General features: G+C 43.5%; 1 protein-coding gene across 3 annotated transcripts in view; it reads left to right on the forward strand.

The window, feature by feature from the left end:
• Positions 1–16,505, forward strand: part of EXTL3 (exostosin like glycosyltransferase 3) — a 97,523-nt gene that overhangs the window by 42,922 nt on the left and 38,096 nt on the right. The gene's annotated exons all lie outside the window — the stretch shown is intronic.

Genomic DNA, 16,505 nt, shown 5'->3' on the forward strand with positions numbered 1-16,505 from the left:
GTGGGTTCAAACCCTTCCCTGGCCATACTGCAACAAAAAAATAGCTGGGTGTTGTGGTGGGCGCTTGTAGTCCTAGTTACTCGGGAGGCTGAGGCAAGAGAATCACCTAAGCCCAGGAGTTGGAGGTTGCTGTGAACTGGGACATCATGGCACTCTACTGAGGGCGATAAAGTGAGATTCTGTCTCAAAAAAAAAAAAAAAGGACAAGGAGCCTGTGAATCAGGAACAAGGAGCTGTGAGGGGACCCGATGAATCCGAAAGATGGTAGTAATAAAATTATGGCGAACAGTTCACCCATTAAGGCTTGAAGTCTGAGTTTAAACTGAATTTATGTGTGGCCCAGCAAACTTTTACTTCAGTTTTTTCATCTCATTTAGGGAGGCCTAGGACACTAATGATACCAATTTACAAGTGCCACTCTTGGTGTTTTTGCTTCTATTTGTTTTTCTGCTCAGACACACACATGTATTTCAGACATTTTATGTGGTATCATACTGGATAGATGGAGTTGACCTTGTATTTTTCCACTTAATGTTGTAACATTTTTCCATTTTATTTACAATTTTGAAAAGCTTCCTGATAGTCATATCAGTGACATGGAATTGTCAGACTTTGTAACCTTGTTCCTGTTTTTGGACATTTAATTTATATATATATATATATTATGTAATATAAAGAATACTGAGATGATTGCGTCTTTATATACAAATCTTTGTTCGCCTAGGGTACATTCCTGGAAAGCAAAATTGCTGAGTCAGAAATGTGAAAAAAAATTTTTTTTTTTTGAGACAGAATCTCACTGTGTCACCCTGGTAGAGTGCTGTGGCATCATAGCTCACAGCAACCTCAGACTCTTGGACTTAAGTGATTCTCTTGCCTCAGCCTCCCGAGTAGCTGGGACTACAGGCGCCCACCAAGGTGCCCGGCTTTTTTTGCTGTTGTTGCAGTTGTCAATGTTGTTTAGCTGGCCTGGGCCGGGTTCGAACTGGGTATGGCAGATTTTCAGTTTGCCTTAAAAATATGAGTACTTGTCACGTTGTGGCTGCCAGCGTAGTTCAGAGATGTTCTGTACTTTATTAACTTTAAAGTTTTAGTATGAGCATTCTTTGGGTTTTATTTTTTGGAGAGAGGGTTGGGATTTTCTGTTTTCGTTTTTTGTGGGAGAATCTTGCTCTGTCACCCTTGGCTGAGTGCAGTGGTGTCATCATAACTCACTGCAGCCTCCAACTCATGTGATCCTCCTTGCTTCAGCCTCCTGAGAAGTTGGGACTATAGGCACTTGCCACCATTAATAATTGCTCAGCTAATTTTTGTTTTTAGTAGAGATGGGGTCTTGCTCTTGCTTAGGCTGCTTGAACTTCTAAGTTCAAGCAGTCTTCCCATTTCAGCCACTCAGAGTGCTAGGATTATAGGCATGAGCCACTGCACCTGGCCTGAACATTCTTGGTGGTAAGTCTTTTTTCATAGTCAGGATTCTTAAGAATAATTTCTGGAATGGAAGTTTGGGGTCAGAGATTAGGCATAGTTTTAGCACTTTTGTTACTTACTGCCAAGTTGTGCTCCAGAAAGGTGTGCCAATTTCCATTCCTAACACCAGAGCATGGGAGTGTTTACCCTGGATCTTGGTTAGCACCAGATATTATGATTTTATAATTCTTTGCTGATTAATAGGTGGAAAACGCCACAGTATATCTATGAAGTATACATTTCTTTGATTACTAGGAAGGTTAAACACTTAAAACTTTCAACCCTTCTTTTTGCGTAACTTCCTGTTTATATCCTTTGACCATTGTTGTATTGCCTTCACTTCCTTTAAGCTTATGTTCCTAACCTTTTAATTCTTATTTATTTATTTATTTTTTTGAGACAGAGCCTTAAGCTGTCGCCCTGGGTAGAGTTCGATGGCATCACATCTCATAGCAACCTCAAACTCTTGGGCTTAAGCGATTCTCTTGCCTCAGCCTGCCAAGTAGCTGGGACTACAGGCGCCCACCACAATGCCTGCTATTTTTTGGTTATAGTTGTCATTGTTGTTTGGCGGGCCTGGGCTGGATTCAAACCCGCCAGCTCCAGTGTAGGTGGCTGGCACCCTAGCTGCTTGAGCTACAGGCGCCGAACCTGTTCCTAATCTTTTAATCAAATTTAAGGTTTTCCTCTAAATAGAACACTTTGATTCTTATATAGTCAAACCTGTTGAACTTTTTTTTTTTTTGTAGAGACAGTCTCACTTTATTGCCCTTGGTAGAGTGCTGTGGCGTCATAGCTCACAGCAACCTAGCAACTTCCAACTCCTGGGCTTAGGCAATTCTCTTGCCTCAGCCTTCTGAGTAGCTGGGACTACAGGCACCCGCCACAACGCCTGGCTATTTTTTTTGATGCAGTTTGGCCAGGGCTGGGTTTGAACCCTCCACCGTTGGTATGGGGCCGGTGCCCTACCCACTGAGCCACAGATGCTGTCCCCTGTTGAAATTGTCTTTTATGGATTCTGCTTTTGATTCCTAGAAAAGTGGCTGTACTTGTCTTGAGAGATGTTTTTCTTTTCTCTTTATGCTTCATTTATTACAATACACTTTTTTTTTTTTTTTTTGAGACAGTCTTGTTCTGTTACCGAGGCTAGAGTGCTGTGACGTCAGCCTAGCTTATCCCAAGAAGCTGGGACTACAGGCCTTGCCACAATGCCTGCTGATTTTTCATTTTTTAGTAGAGATGGGGTCTAGCTCTTGCTCAGGCTAGTCTTGAATTTTCTTGAGCTCGAGTAATCCTCCTGCCTCAGCCTCCCAGATTAAGATTACAGGCGTGAGCCGCTATGCCCAGCCACAATTAACTCTTGAATCCATGTGGGTCTTATTTTTGGATTTGGTTTATGAGGAGTCTGATATTTTTTCCAAATACATAATTGTCATATTTATTGGGGAAAAAATATATTTTTCTTTTTTTTTTTTCTGAGACATGGTTTTGCTCTGTCACCCAGGCTGGAGTACAGTCGCATGATCATAGCTTACTATATCCTGGAACTCCTGGGATCTCAATCGATCCTTTTGCTTAGGCATCCCAAGTAGCTACAAACTGTAGGCGGTTCTGGGTCGTACAGACTTGGATTCTCAGCTCCTCAGCTTGCCTGCTGTGTTGCCTTGAACAAGGCACCTGATGTCAGTGGTTTAAACCACTTCTTCATCTGTAAGATCATACCTATCCCATGTGCTTGATGAAATGAGATAGTATGTCTGAGTACTGTGCCTGGCACATTATAAATGTAAATGAGTAGTAGTTATGCAAAGGCCCCTCCCCACGTGCCGTGGGTGTGTGTTGTAACCAATAGACTTTCTATATGAATTAAGGCACCAGTGGACAGTCTGTAGCTGTCTGTAATTGTATTGATTCAGATACTGTCAATCTGACTGGAGATCGCCACCACTCTGTTAGACCAGTAGTTTTGGAGTTAGTATCGTGTGCTTTGCATTAAAATCATCTGAGCACTTTGTCAAACTGCAGGACTCCAGGCCCCTGTACTGGGAATTCTTACTCAGTTAATGTAGCCTGGTCCTGGGTTTATTACTTGAAAGAACTCTTAAGTGGGTTGTCAGTCTGATTTGTACCCCTAGTTAAGCTGACTGGTAAGGCAATATGATTTTGATTTGTGGGACGTTATTAAACTGGTGGGAAGGGAAACAGATGTAGTTGTGATAACATAATTTTCAAACAGGACTTATCCTGGGAGTTGAAACTTCTGAGTTCAGGTTTATTGCTGACCCAACAGATGACTCGGAGTAAGCAGTAATCTCATTTTACTTGTTAATGCCTGTACACACAGAGCAGCAGAAGAATGCTGATAGTTTATTGATGAGTTCTTGTTCTAGCTTGTGACTTATCGCTACTGGCATTTGTGTAACACCTCTGCACTTGGAAATCTGCTCTTGAGGCCAAAAATCCTGGTCTTTCCCTTTCTACAAGCCTTGTAATAAGGGTGGCTCAACCCTGGTTTTCTGATGTATCATAATCTTGACTCTTGACTTAGAAGGTCAAGGCATGACCAGTTTTTCACACTCGATTTTGGTTTTTAATTGCCGATGATGTTCCATTTATCGTATTTTATGCCCAGGTTAAGTTTATACAGTAGAAAACTACAGTGGTTGTTGTATTGTGAAAAACACTTGGTCTTGGGTGGCACCTGCGGCTCAGTGAGTAGGGTGCCGGCCCCATATGCCGAGGGTGGTGGGTTCAAACCCAGCCCCAGCCAAACTGCAACAACAAAAAAATAGCTGGGCATTGTGGCAGGCGCCTGTAGTCCCAGCTGCTCGGGAGGCTGAGGCAAGAGAATCGCGTAAGCCCAAGAGCTGGAGGTTGCTGTGAGCCGTGTGACGCCACGGCACTCTACCGAGGGCAGTAAAGTGAGACTCTGTCTCTAAAAAAAAAAAAAAAAACACTTGGTCTTGGTCTCTTATTGCCTGTCAGTTGCCTACATGCAGTTCTTAAAAGTCATTCTTTACCTGGAAAGTGCCTTTTGTTTTTTTTAAACGACAGAGGAATCAGAATCCTAAAACTGTGGCAGTATTGGAAAGTTAGTTTTACTAACTTATTCCTGATTTCCTGAAGAGTTAGGGACCGTCTTCCCTTGATGGGCAGCTTGTCATGCCTGTGTCTAGAAGGAGATCAGGAAATGTTCTTTTGGGGTGTTTGTGTTTGAAAGCAAAACATCTGAAATATTGCTTTTAGCAATGAAAGAATTAGTGAAATGATTTACTGGATAGAACTCTTCACCTGATTTGAAAGGCTTGTGGCAGTAACAGCAGCAGTTCTGTAGAACCTGCACCTGGGTTTTCATGGGCCAGTTTTGACCTGAATGAAAAAGAGAAAATAATATAATACTACATGCGTGGAGGTATAGGTGGGTCCTAAAGAGATACACCAAATTCATGATAGAAAGTTTCAATATCAGAATGGTTTAGTTTTAAAAGAACAGTCTGTAGGATGGTTGTCATATCAGCAAACTTTTTTTTTTTTTTTTTGCAGTTTTTTGGCCAGGGCTGGATTTGAACCCGCCACCTCCGGCATATGGGGCTGGTTTTGAGCCACAGGCGCCGTCCCTCAGCAGACTCTTGAAAGCAAGGTCCTGATAGGACAGATCATGTTCCTGCGGGTATCTAAAGAGCTCGCTGTTGTGGTGAGGAATGTCAGAAGGTACTAGAGAGCCTAGGTGTTGTGATGGGAGCGTTGCAAGGTGCTGGAGAGCATTGGTACAGTGAGGTGCAGAGGTGAGAAGAGGAAGGTGAGGCACAAGTAGACCCAGTTCTGAGCTGGGACTCTGCCTTGACTTCTCAGCTTATCTCTTGGACTTTCAAATGGAATTATTTACATTTCAGCTTTCCAGGAACGTGGCTTATTTTAGTTCTCAAGTGAGTAGCTAAGAGATCTGCTTTCTGCTTATCAGCAAAAATTTTTGATTAGGGAAAGAGTAAAAAGTAGGACATGAGCCTGTTCTGAATGATGTCTCTAATTATGTACAACTGTTCGGAGCTGTTTTCTTTGCTGGGAGAACTCACTGCTGTGACCTCTCTGAATTGTCGTAAGAGAATGTGCCACTGGCACTTACAGGTGTTCTGAGGCACGTTGGGCCACACACTAAACACACAAATACTAATGAAAACCGATAAACAAAAAAAGGTCCGTGTGTACTTCTCAGGACATCCGCCACCACGAGCAGGACAGTCCTCCGCATCGTCCTTACGGGGCCTGCAGGCTGCACTGTGGACACACCTCCCCGGAGATGTCTGTGTTGCTGACCATTAGAAAGAGCTGTCAGGAGGGAGGTGAAGATGGGAAAGTCCAATTTGAGAGTTGTCCAGTTAGGGCGGCTCCCTGAAGCTGATGGCCAAGTCTAGGAGGTGGAGACAGTGAGAAGAGGGCCAAGGGCAAACCTGTGTATTTAGGGAGTAGTGGGAAGGAGCGTGTGACGGACACCAGGAGTGGGGGTGATGGAGGGATGTAAGGTGCAGACTCACAGGGTGGGGTACGGGCAGTAGGCTGAGAGACAGGATGCTCTGACAGGGAAAGTAAGGAAATATGAATAAATGGAGAGAATTTTTATGTTTCTGATAGGATCGACTATATTAAAATAACACACTCCTACTTGAATACTTCTCTACTTAAATGCAGTGTGATAGAATTCTATTACACTATATTTAAGTATTTTTGTGCTTATATTCATGAGAGATGTGTTTGTAATTTTTATTTTTTATTATTGTCTTTGATTTTGGCATTAGGGTAATGCTAGGTTTATGAAATGAAGTAGAAAATGTTCCATCCTCTAGAAGAGAGTGAGCAGAATGGGTGTTTATTTTTCATTACATGTTTAGTAGAATTTTTCAGTGAAACCATTTGGGACTAGAGATTAATTTTCTGGGAGTTTTTAAATTATGAAGTCCATTTATTTAATAGTTCTAGGACTCCATTCCATTGGGGCATTTGGGGTTATTTGTGGGCTCCCCTCACCATCTTTGCCTGCACAGACCATAGTAAGGGGCCCTTGTCGATTCCTGATACTGGTGATTTGTGGGTTTCTTTCTTTGTCATTCTTGTGGGTTGTCTTATTGATTTTTTTTTTTTTTTTTTTTTTTTTTTTTTTGTTACTGTTTATTTCATTGATTTCTGCTCTTCCTCCCATTCGGGTTTGTTCTTTTTCTTGGTGCCTTGTAGAAGCATAGGTTACTGAGTTGAGACTTTTCCTCTTTTCTAATGTAAGCATTTCATGCATAAATTTTCTTCTTAGCACTACTTTTAGTTGTGGCCCACACTTTTCATCTATAATCTTATTTAATCTTTGTCATAATGCTGGTGGTAGGCGGGGATTTTTAAAATCACTTTTCAAAGGAGGAAATGGACTCAGCTTATGTAACATTCCTAAAATTTTTTTTCTTTTTTTTTTTTTTTTTTTTTTGCAGTATTTTTTTTGTCCGGAGCTGGGTTTGAACCCGTTACCTCTGGCATATAGGACTGGCGCCCTACCCCTTTGAGCCACAGGTGCCACCCCCACATACCTAAATTTTCAAGGCTGAGCCCTGAGCCAGGTAGTATAGCTGTAAGACCGTATAGCCTTCAGATCTCCTCCTTTTTTTTTTTTTTTTTTTTTTTTTTTGTAGAGACAGAGTCTCACTTTACCACCTTCAGTGGAGTGCCATGATGTCACAGGACTCACAGCAATCTCTAGCTCTTGGCTTCCGCGATTCTCCTGCCTCAGCCTCCCGAGCAGCTGGTATTACAGGTGCCCGCCACAACGCCCGGCTATTTTTTGGTTGCAGTTCAGCCGGGGCTGGTCTTGAACCCACCATCCTCGGTATATGGGGCCGGCGCCCTACTCACTGAGCCACAGGCGCCACCCAATCTCCTCCTAACTCTGAAATCCTCTTTTTATTTTACAGTATATGATTTGATTTGAACCAAGTCCATGTAGGTCCATATTTCAAACTTGACTGGGGACAAAAATGTAAACTGAGACTTTCAACTGGTATCGTCATATATTGAGCACTGACTTGGTCCTGGTGATAGTCTATAGGGGGATTTCAAAAGGGGTGGCAAAAACAATTTTGTAAGGAATTTTTAATCTAGCTGGAGTGAAATAACTTACCCAAATAAAACTAATGCATGGCTCGGCGCTTGTTGCTCAGTGGTTAGGGCACCAGCCACATACATTCAAGCTGGCGGGTATGAACCCGGCCCGGGCCTACTAAACAGTGACAACAGCAACAACAAAATAGCCGGCTATTGTGGCAGGCGCCTGTAGTCCCAGCTACTTTGGAGGCTGAGGCAAGAGAATCACTTAAGCCCGGGAGTTTGAGGTTGCTATGGACTGTGACGCCACAGCACTCTGAGGGCAACATAGTGATGTGAGACTCAGTCTCAAAAAAAAAAAGGAAAAGCAAAACAACTTAATTCACATTTCGTTAAATTCTGAGTCCTCTGATATCTACTGAGTATAGTGGGAATTTAGAGAATTGGAAAATCCATTGTAATTTTATGAAAGAGGTAAGACTTGAAATGGCCCACGAGGGTAGTAGGATTGGATAAGAGGAAAAGAGTGAAAGTGGTGTTTCCAGTGTCTGTCAGTGTTCCTACTGTGTAGTGAGATGAGGAAGACTGGGGTAAGACCACACTGGAGCCAGTTTTCTTTACATTGGGACAGTGCTGGAAAGCTTCATGATTTGAACATGGGGAGTAGTCTACAATAGGGTGAACAGGCAGAGCAAACCTGGATTACAGATGACCTTGCAAATGATATTATGAGGGCAAGAGAATTAACATGGGGAATAAGCAGTTTTAAAAATAGAAAAATTGGCAAAACATGAACCAGCGGTGCATGAAAAGAGATGTACAGATATTCAATAAACAAATTGTTCAACGTCCAATAAGAATAAATGCAAATGAAAACAAGAATGACAGTCTACCTACTAAATCTAGTAAGATTTTTGAAAAAGTGAAATTCAATTAGATTGGTTAAATTAATGCTTAATTATAGCAAAAGAATCTAAAATTTCAGTGTTTAATAAAAGCTTATTTCTCACTCACGTCTCTGATGTGGGTCAGGTGGCTCCTCTCAGTGGTGTCCCTCCGCTGGGGAATGAGGCCTGCTTTGGTTCTAACTGGCAGCTGCATCGTTGGGGAGGTTTTGCTTTTAGCCTCTCAGCTGAGGGTAGTGAGAGAGAATCCATGCCTGTTCTTATCTGCCTTTGACTATAAATGGTGTCACTTCTACTCACATACCTGAAGAAGTGGTCTTAGGTCCCCTAACCAAACTGCAAGGCAGAGTGGAAAATGTCAGGGAGCCCGTGGGTGCTGGGTGGTGGTAACTCTCGCTGTCACACCAATAACAAGCTATCATGTGGATGCTCTCTGCATTGCTGTGGGCAGGACAGCTTATCTTTCTAGTAGACAAGTCATTAAAAAAAATTTCATGTTAAAAAATGTGTGAGTGTACAAAGGTGGCTGCAGGAATAATCACTGTAGCATTGGTTATGATGATGAAGATCTGGAAACATGTCCAACAAAAGGGCGTTTCTTGAATAAATTGTGATCTGTGTTATGGGATGGTATCCACTATTAACGATCCTGTAGAGCAGTGGTTCTCAACCTTCCTAATGCTGCGACCCTTTCATAGAGTTCCTGATGTTGTGGTGACCCCCAACCATGAAATTATTTTCATTGTGGGTCACCACAACATGAGGAACTGTATGAAAGGGTCGCGGCATTAGGAAGTTTGTGAACCACTGAAGAGTGTCTAGTGATGTGGGATATTAGACTATTGTTGGTATAAGTCAAATGGTTACCAAAAAGAATATGATATCCTCCTTTTTATTTATTTATTTTTGAGATAGAGCCTCAAGCTGTCGCCCTGGGTAGAGTGCTGTGGCATCACAGTTCACAGCAACCTCCAACTCCTGGGTTCAAATGATTCTCCTGCCTCCTCCTCCCAAGTAGCTGGGACTACAGGTGCCCGCCACAACACCTGGCTATTTTTCGGTTGCAGCGGTCATTGTTGTTTGGCGGGCCTGGGCTGGATTCAAACCTGCCAGCTCAGGTGTATGTGGCTAGCGCCTTAGCCGCTTGAGCCACAGGCACTGAGCCATGATAATCCCATTTTTGTAAAAATCTTTAAACACGCATACAGACAATACTGATGATGGCTCTGCAACTGCAACAACAAAAGAATAGCCAAGCATTGTGGTGGGTGCCTGTAGTTCCAGCTACTCGGAGGCTAAGGCAAGAGAATCACTTAAGCCAAGAGTTTGAGGTTGCTGTGAGCTGTGATGCCCTAGCACTCTACTGAGGGTGATGTGGTGAGATTCTGTCTCAAAACAAACAAACAATGCTGATGGAGATCTCTGGTTTTGCAGGCTAGATATAAAAGTCTCTATTACAAAATGCATATTGTACTCTCCACAATAAATCTCATTAAAAATGAGGGGTTAGCCGGGCACGGTGGCTCATGCCTATAATCCTAGCACTCTGAGAGGCCCAGACTGGTGGATTGTCTGAGCTCATGAGTTTGATACCAGCCTGAATCAGAGCCAGACCCCTGTCTCTAAAAATAGCTGGGCATTGTGGTGGGTGCCTGCAATCCCAGCTACTTGGGAGGCTGAGACAAGAGGACCACTTGAGCCCAAGAGTTTGAGGTGGTTGTGAGCTGTGATGCCATGGTACTTTACCAAGGGGAACAAAGTGAGACTGCTCAAAAAAAAGAGGGTCTTAGGGATGGAAAATCCAAGCGTCTGGTGAGCAGTCTAATGCTGTCATCTGAAGACGTTTGCTAGTTTTTTAAGCTTTTGTTTTAATTTTTTCAGAAACGAGAAAAAAAGCTTTGAATCTGAGTATTAGAACTGAGATAACAGATACAAGTATGGATCATCAAAGGGCTAACCAGTCCGTAAAAGTGTAGACGCAAAAAAAATCTGTTCACTAGCGCACAGAGCCATTTCTTAGCAAGGATCCCAGATTGATGGAGGGGATAGGGGTCTCCTGGGAGCTCCTGGCTGTAGGTTCCCTTCACGTGGGTGTTGTTTAAATTTGTGACACCTATGTGGTCTAGAGGTGTGTAGAATGAGATATTCACATAAAAAGTGGTCCAAGGCTGAGAATGACAGAAATATCTATTTCCAGAGAAACCATCCTCAACCCAAGCCACATAGACTTCCCAGAAGTGAATCACTGCCCTGGATGAGCACAGTTCAGAATGACAGCACAGGAGGGAGACAGCCCGCCGTGCTTCTGTGAGCAAGAAGTAGCTGATAGAACAGACTAAATCCACGAAGAGAGGAGTAGAAAACATAACAAAAAGCAAAGTGCTGTCATAAAATGCAGGCAAATGAAAAAATAAAAAAGGCAGTTAGAATTTCTGGAGATGTAAAATAGTCATTGAAATTAAAACCCGGGGGTGGGTGGGTGGGTTATAAAGAGCAGTTTAGACGCTAAAGAGAGAATTAATGAACTAGACCAGAAGTTGGCAAACTGTGGCCTGGTAGCTGAATCTGGGTTGTGGCAGGTTTTTTTTTTTTTTTTTTTTTTTTTTGTAGAGACAGAGTCTCACTTTATGGCCCTCGGTAGACTCACACAGCTCACAGCAACCTCCAACTCCTGAGCTTAAGTGACTCTCTTGCCTCAGCCTCCCGAGCAGCTGGGACTACAGGCGCCCGCCACAACGCCCGGCTATTTTTTGGTTGCAGCTTGGCCGGGGCCGGGTTTGAACCCGTCACCCTCGGTATATGGGGCCGGCGCCTTACCGACTGAGCCACAGGCGCCGCCCTTCTTTTTTTTTTATTTTTTTTTTAAACAGCCTACAAGGCAAGAATGGTTTTTACTTTTTAAAAAATTTTATTGTGGGGGCGGTGCCTGTGGCTCAAAGGAGTAGGGTGCTGGCCCCATATACCGGGGGTGGCGGGTTCAAACCTAGCCCCAGCCAGAAACTGCAAAAAAAATAAATAAATTAAAAAATTGTGTGGTGGCGCCTGTGGCTCAAGGAGTAGGGCGCCAGCCCCATATACTAGAGGTGGCGGGTTCAAACCCAGCCCCGGCCAAAAACTGCAAAAAAAAAAAAAATAAATAAATAAAAAATTTTTATTGTGGCAGGGCGCTGGCCACATACACCAAGGCTGGTGGGTTCAAACCTGGCCCGGGCCAGCTAAAACAATGACAATTGCAACAACAAAAAAAGAGGTGGGCTTTGTGACGGTCACATGTAGTCACAGCTACTTGGGAGACTGAGGCAAGAGAATTGCTTAAGCCCAAGAGTTTGAGGTTGCTGTGAGCTGTGACACTACAGCACTCAACTCAGGGCAACAAAGTGAGACCCTGTCTCTACTAAAAATAGAAAAAATAGCTGGGGGTTGTGGTGGGCACCTGTAGACCCAGTTACTTGGGAGGCTGAGGCAAGAGGATTGGGTCCAAGAGTTTGAGGTTGCTGTGAACTATGATGCCATGGCACTCTACCCAGGGTGTGAGAGTGAGACTCTGTCTCCAAAAAGAAAATTATTATTTTTTTTGACAGAATCTCACACTGTCACTTAGGCTGAAGTGCAGTGGTGTGATCATAACTCACTGCAGCCTCAAACTCCTGGGTTTAAGCAATCTTCCTGCTTTAGCCTCTCAAGGAGCTGGGACCATAGGCATGTGCCACCATGCCCAGTTAATTTTTCTTTTTTCTTGTGGAGGCAGGGTCTCAATATATTGCAAAGGCTGCTCTCAAACTCCTGGACTCAAACAGTCCTCCCCCTCTTCCCAGAGTGCTCAGATTTTAGGGCACAAAGTGAGACCGGGTAGAAGAACATCTCCTCGTACCACGTGGATGGAAGTGCGTAGCAGAGCAGAAGCTGTTGGAAAGACTGTCATGCTGACGTTGTCTTGAGAAAAACAAGAGCTTGTTTTTTTGTTTTTGTTTTTTGGTAGAGACAGAGTCTCACCTTACCGCCCTCGGTAGAGTGCCGTGATGTCACAGGACTCACAGCAACCTCTAGCTCTTGGGCTTCCGCGATTCTGCTGCCTCAGCCTCCCGAGCAGCTGGGACTACAGGCGCCCGCCACAGCGCCCGGCTATTTTTTTTTTTGGTTGCAGTTTAGCCGGGGCTGGGTTTGAACCCGCCACCCTCAGTATATGGGGCCAGCGCCCTACTCACTGAGCCACAGGCGCCACCCAGAGCTTGTTTTTAAATGTTTGTAAGAGGTACCCAAAAAGCAAGGTCATGGAAAATTTGTTGGCAAAAGAATGGAAAAAATTAAGCTAGGCAAGTATTAACTAAGAGCTAAGAAGCTGGAGAAAAGGTTGCAAGGGCACGTCCATCAACAGGTAAGTGGATAAACAGAATGATGGTCTGTCTGCCCTCTGGGATGTCACTCAGTCATAAAAAGGAATGAAGTTTCATACATGCTGCAGTATGCATGGACCTCGGGAATACTGTGCTAGGTGAAATCAGCTAATCATGAAAGAACAAATACTGTCTGATTCCCAATTCTAAACAGGCAGAAAGTATATTAGTGGCTACCGGAAGGAAGGAGGAATGAAAAGTTACTATTTAATGATTACAGAATTTCTGTTTGGGGGAAAAAGAAAATTCTGTTTTCTGAAAAAGTTTTGGAAATAGTGATGATGCTTGCACAAAATTGGGAATGTAATTAATGACACTGATTTGTACACTTAAAAATGGTTAAAATGGCGCCCCCCCAAAAAAAAAAAAAAAAAAGGGCCTGTGGGTCAAAGGAGTAGGGCACGGGCCCCATATGCCGGGGGCGGCAGGTTCAAACCCAGCCCCAGCCAAAAACTGCAAAAAAAGAGGTTAAAATGGCAAATTTTGTTATACATATTTTACCACAATAAAAATAATTTAAAGTTGAGTGGCTGATACTAATCCCAATTATAGTAAACTTCCATGCAAAAAGTATTTCTAGGGATCCTGAGGGTCTCTGAATAATAAAAGGCGCGTGCTCCCTTGGGATAATTGCATGTACTCCAGTCTGTATTGTGTGTGAGGCATTGTGTTTAAAAGAACCAAAGTTGGGCGGCGCCTGTGGCTCAGTGAGTAGGGCGCTGGCCCCGTATACCGAGGGTGGCGGGTTCAGACCCAGCCCCAGCCAAACTGCAACCAAAAAATAGCTGGGCGTTGTGGCGGGCGCCTGTAGTCCCAGCTACTCAGGAGGCTGAGGCAAGAGAGTCACTTAAGCCCAGGAGTTGGAGGTTGCTGTGAGCTGTGTGAGGCCACGGCACTCTACCCAGGGCCATAAAGTGAGACTCTGTCTCTACAAAAAAAAAAAAAAAAAAAAGAACCAAAGTTAATTGCATAGAAGAGGAAACTGAGCAATGGTTAAGAGAAAAAATAAAATAATACAATCAAAGCCACAGGTGGCCCAGATGTTGGAGTTAGCAGATAAGAAAGTCTTATATGTGCTATGGAAAAGATAGGGGGGGAAAAAAAAACAGATGTAGAAGTTCAGTTGAGAAACCAAATCTGTAAAAAGCGGTCTTAAAGGGATTCTAGCCCTAAAGAATACAATGCCTGAAATTAATAATTTATCAGATGGAATTAACAGCAGGTTGTTTCTAGCAGAAGAGTGGATTAGTGAACTCAAAGACAGGTCAGTTGGTGGTCGCCTGATGACGGTTAGAGCTGTGTAAGTGGATGGATTCATTCACAGATTATGTGCAGAGCCTTGGGGAATACTTTCAGTGTGAGGCAGAGGAAAACTAGGTGCTAGCAAAACAGAAAGAGTCAGAATGAGTCAGGTAGAACACCAGAAAAGTACAGAAATCAGGGAAGGGACTGATGGATGATACCAATGCATTTATGTAGTAAACATTTACAGAGCCCTTCCAGGGTGCCAGATCCTGTGCTGGGTGCTGGTGGTTACAGCAGCTCTCCACACAGACAAGGTCTCTGCTTTTCCAAGGATTAGGTTTTGGTGGGGAAGGTTGGTAATGAATAAATGAAAAGATGTTATGAAGGAAATCAACAGAAAAATGCTGGAAAATGTCCACGGGGAGGAAAGTCAACTTTAAATGTGAATGTCAAGAAAATTAAGACCTGAAGGAGGAGAAAGTGTCAACTAGGGAAAAGTCTGGGGAAGGACTTAACAAAAGGAACAGCAACGTGAAGATGGTGAGGCAGTGAAGGGCTTGATGTGAAGGAGCTGACAGCACCAGCCTAGCTGAGGTTGAGTGACGACCACAGGGAACAGCGGTGGCAAGTGAGATGGATAGGTCCTCGGGGCTAGTTAGGAAGGGCTACCCGTACACTGGAAAGCCAGTGAGAATGTTGCTGGAGGGGAGAGAGGAGGCGTCTAATCCGAGGTCTAAGAAGATGGCCCTGGTGGCCCTGTGTGCAGTGCATTATAGGGGCAGGAGCAGCAGCTTGGTGACAGAGTAGGCATCAAATGCTGTGGCAGGTGACTGAGATTTAATAAGACATACATGTTGTCTTTGCAATTAGAACATCTCTGAAGATTGTTCCTAATCAGTGTTTCAGTGACATTTCTAGATGCTAATATATTCATTGTCATTTTCTAGCGACAGTAGAGAGTCTGAGGGTTTTCTTTTGGGCTTGAAATAATTACCTGCTTAGAAAGGAAAGGTTTTGCTATTGGACTCTTTTTTTTTTTTTTTTTTTTTTTTTCTTTGAGACAGTCTCATTATGTTGCCCTCCGTAGAGTACTGTGGCATCACAGTTCACAGCAACCTCCAACTCTTGGGCTTAAGTGATTCTCTTGCCTTAGCCTCCCAAGTAGCTGGGACTACAGGTGCCCACTGCAACACCCGGCTATTTTTTGTTGCAATCGTCATTGTGGTTTAGCTGGCCCTGGCTGGTTTGGTGTATGTAGCTGGCACTGTAACCATTGTGCTATGAGCGCTGAACCTGGACTTTCTTACTCCTTGAGTCACAGGTGCCGCCCTGGTCTTTCTTTTTTAAGAGATGAGGTCTTGCTCTGTTGCCCAGGCTGGAGAACAGTGGCCGAATCATAGTTCACTCCAGCCTTGAACTCCTGGGCCAATGGATCCCCCCACCTTTGCCCACTGAGTAGCTGGGATTAGAGGTGGCGTACTCCTGGCTGATTGCAAACAAAAAAGTATTTTAAGAGATGGGGTCTTGATATGTTGACTAGGCTGATCTTAAATACCTTACCTCGAATGATCTTCTTGCCATAACCTCTCAAAGTGCCCAAATTACAGGCATGAGTGACTATGCCCAGCTCATACTGTTGGATGTTGATGACATTTTTGCCTTATTCCAGTAGAAGAGATGGAACTTCATGAGACAAATTCTTTTGAATTATTGTTGCATTATTGGTTTCTATTAGAACATTTGTTATAATACTCCTAGCTCTCCTTATGTGTAAGTTGCTAACACTGGAAATAGTAGACCGAGTGTAGTCAATTTCCAAATTACTTTAAAATCTTTGTTTAGACTTTGTGATATTGAGTTTTTATTATGAAGAATCACAAACATAGGCAAAAGCCGAAGGCATAATAAACTGCCCCCTGCACCTGTCATCCAGTGTCAACAGCAGTCAGCTTAAGGCTGATTTAGTTCATCTGTACATTCAGACACTCCTCACCACCCTTATCTTGCTTATTTTGGAGTATATACTTTTTTCTTTTTTCTTATTTTTTCTGAGACAGGGTCTCACTGTTGCCTGGCTGGCTGGAGCAGAGTCAGTAGTATAATCACAGCTCACAGCAGCCTCAAACTCCTGGGCTCAAGTGATTCTCCTGCCTCAGCCTCCCAGAGTAGCTGGGACTACAGCTGTGTGTGATGCCACACCTGGCTTATTTTTTGTTTTATCTTTTTATAGAGATAGGGTCTTGTTTTGTCGCCTAGGTGTGTCTCGAACTCCTGGGCTCAAGCAGTCTTTCAACCTCAGCCTCCCAAAGTGCTATGATTATAGGTGTGAGCCCCATGCATGGCTAGTATATACTTTTAAAAAGGAAGGACTTTTCCATATTTTAGTGTTTTGTTTTATTCCCTCTTAGAGCCCCAA

Source organism: Nycticebus coucang, chromosome 24 (assembly GCF_027406575.1).
Source record: "Nycticebus coucang isolate mNycCou1 chromosome 24, mNycCou1.pri, whole genome shotgun sequence".
Lineage (NCBI taxonomy): Eukaryota > Metazoa > Chordata > Mammalia > Primates > Lorisidae > Nycticebus > Nycticebus coucang.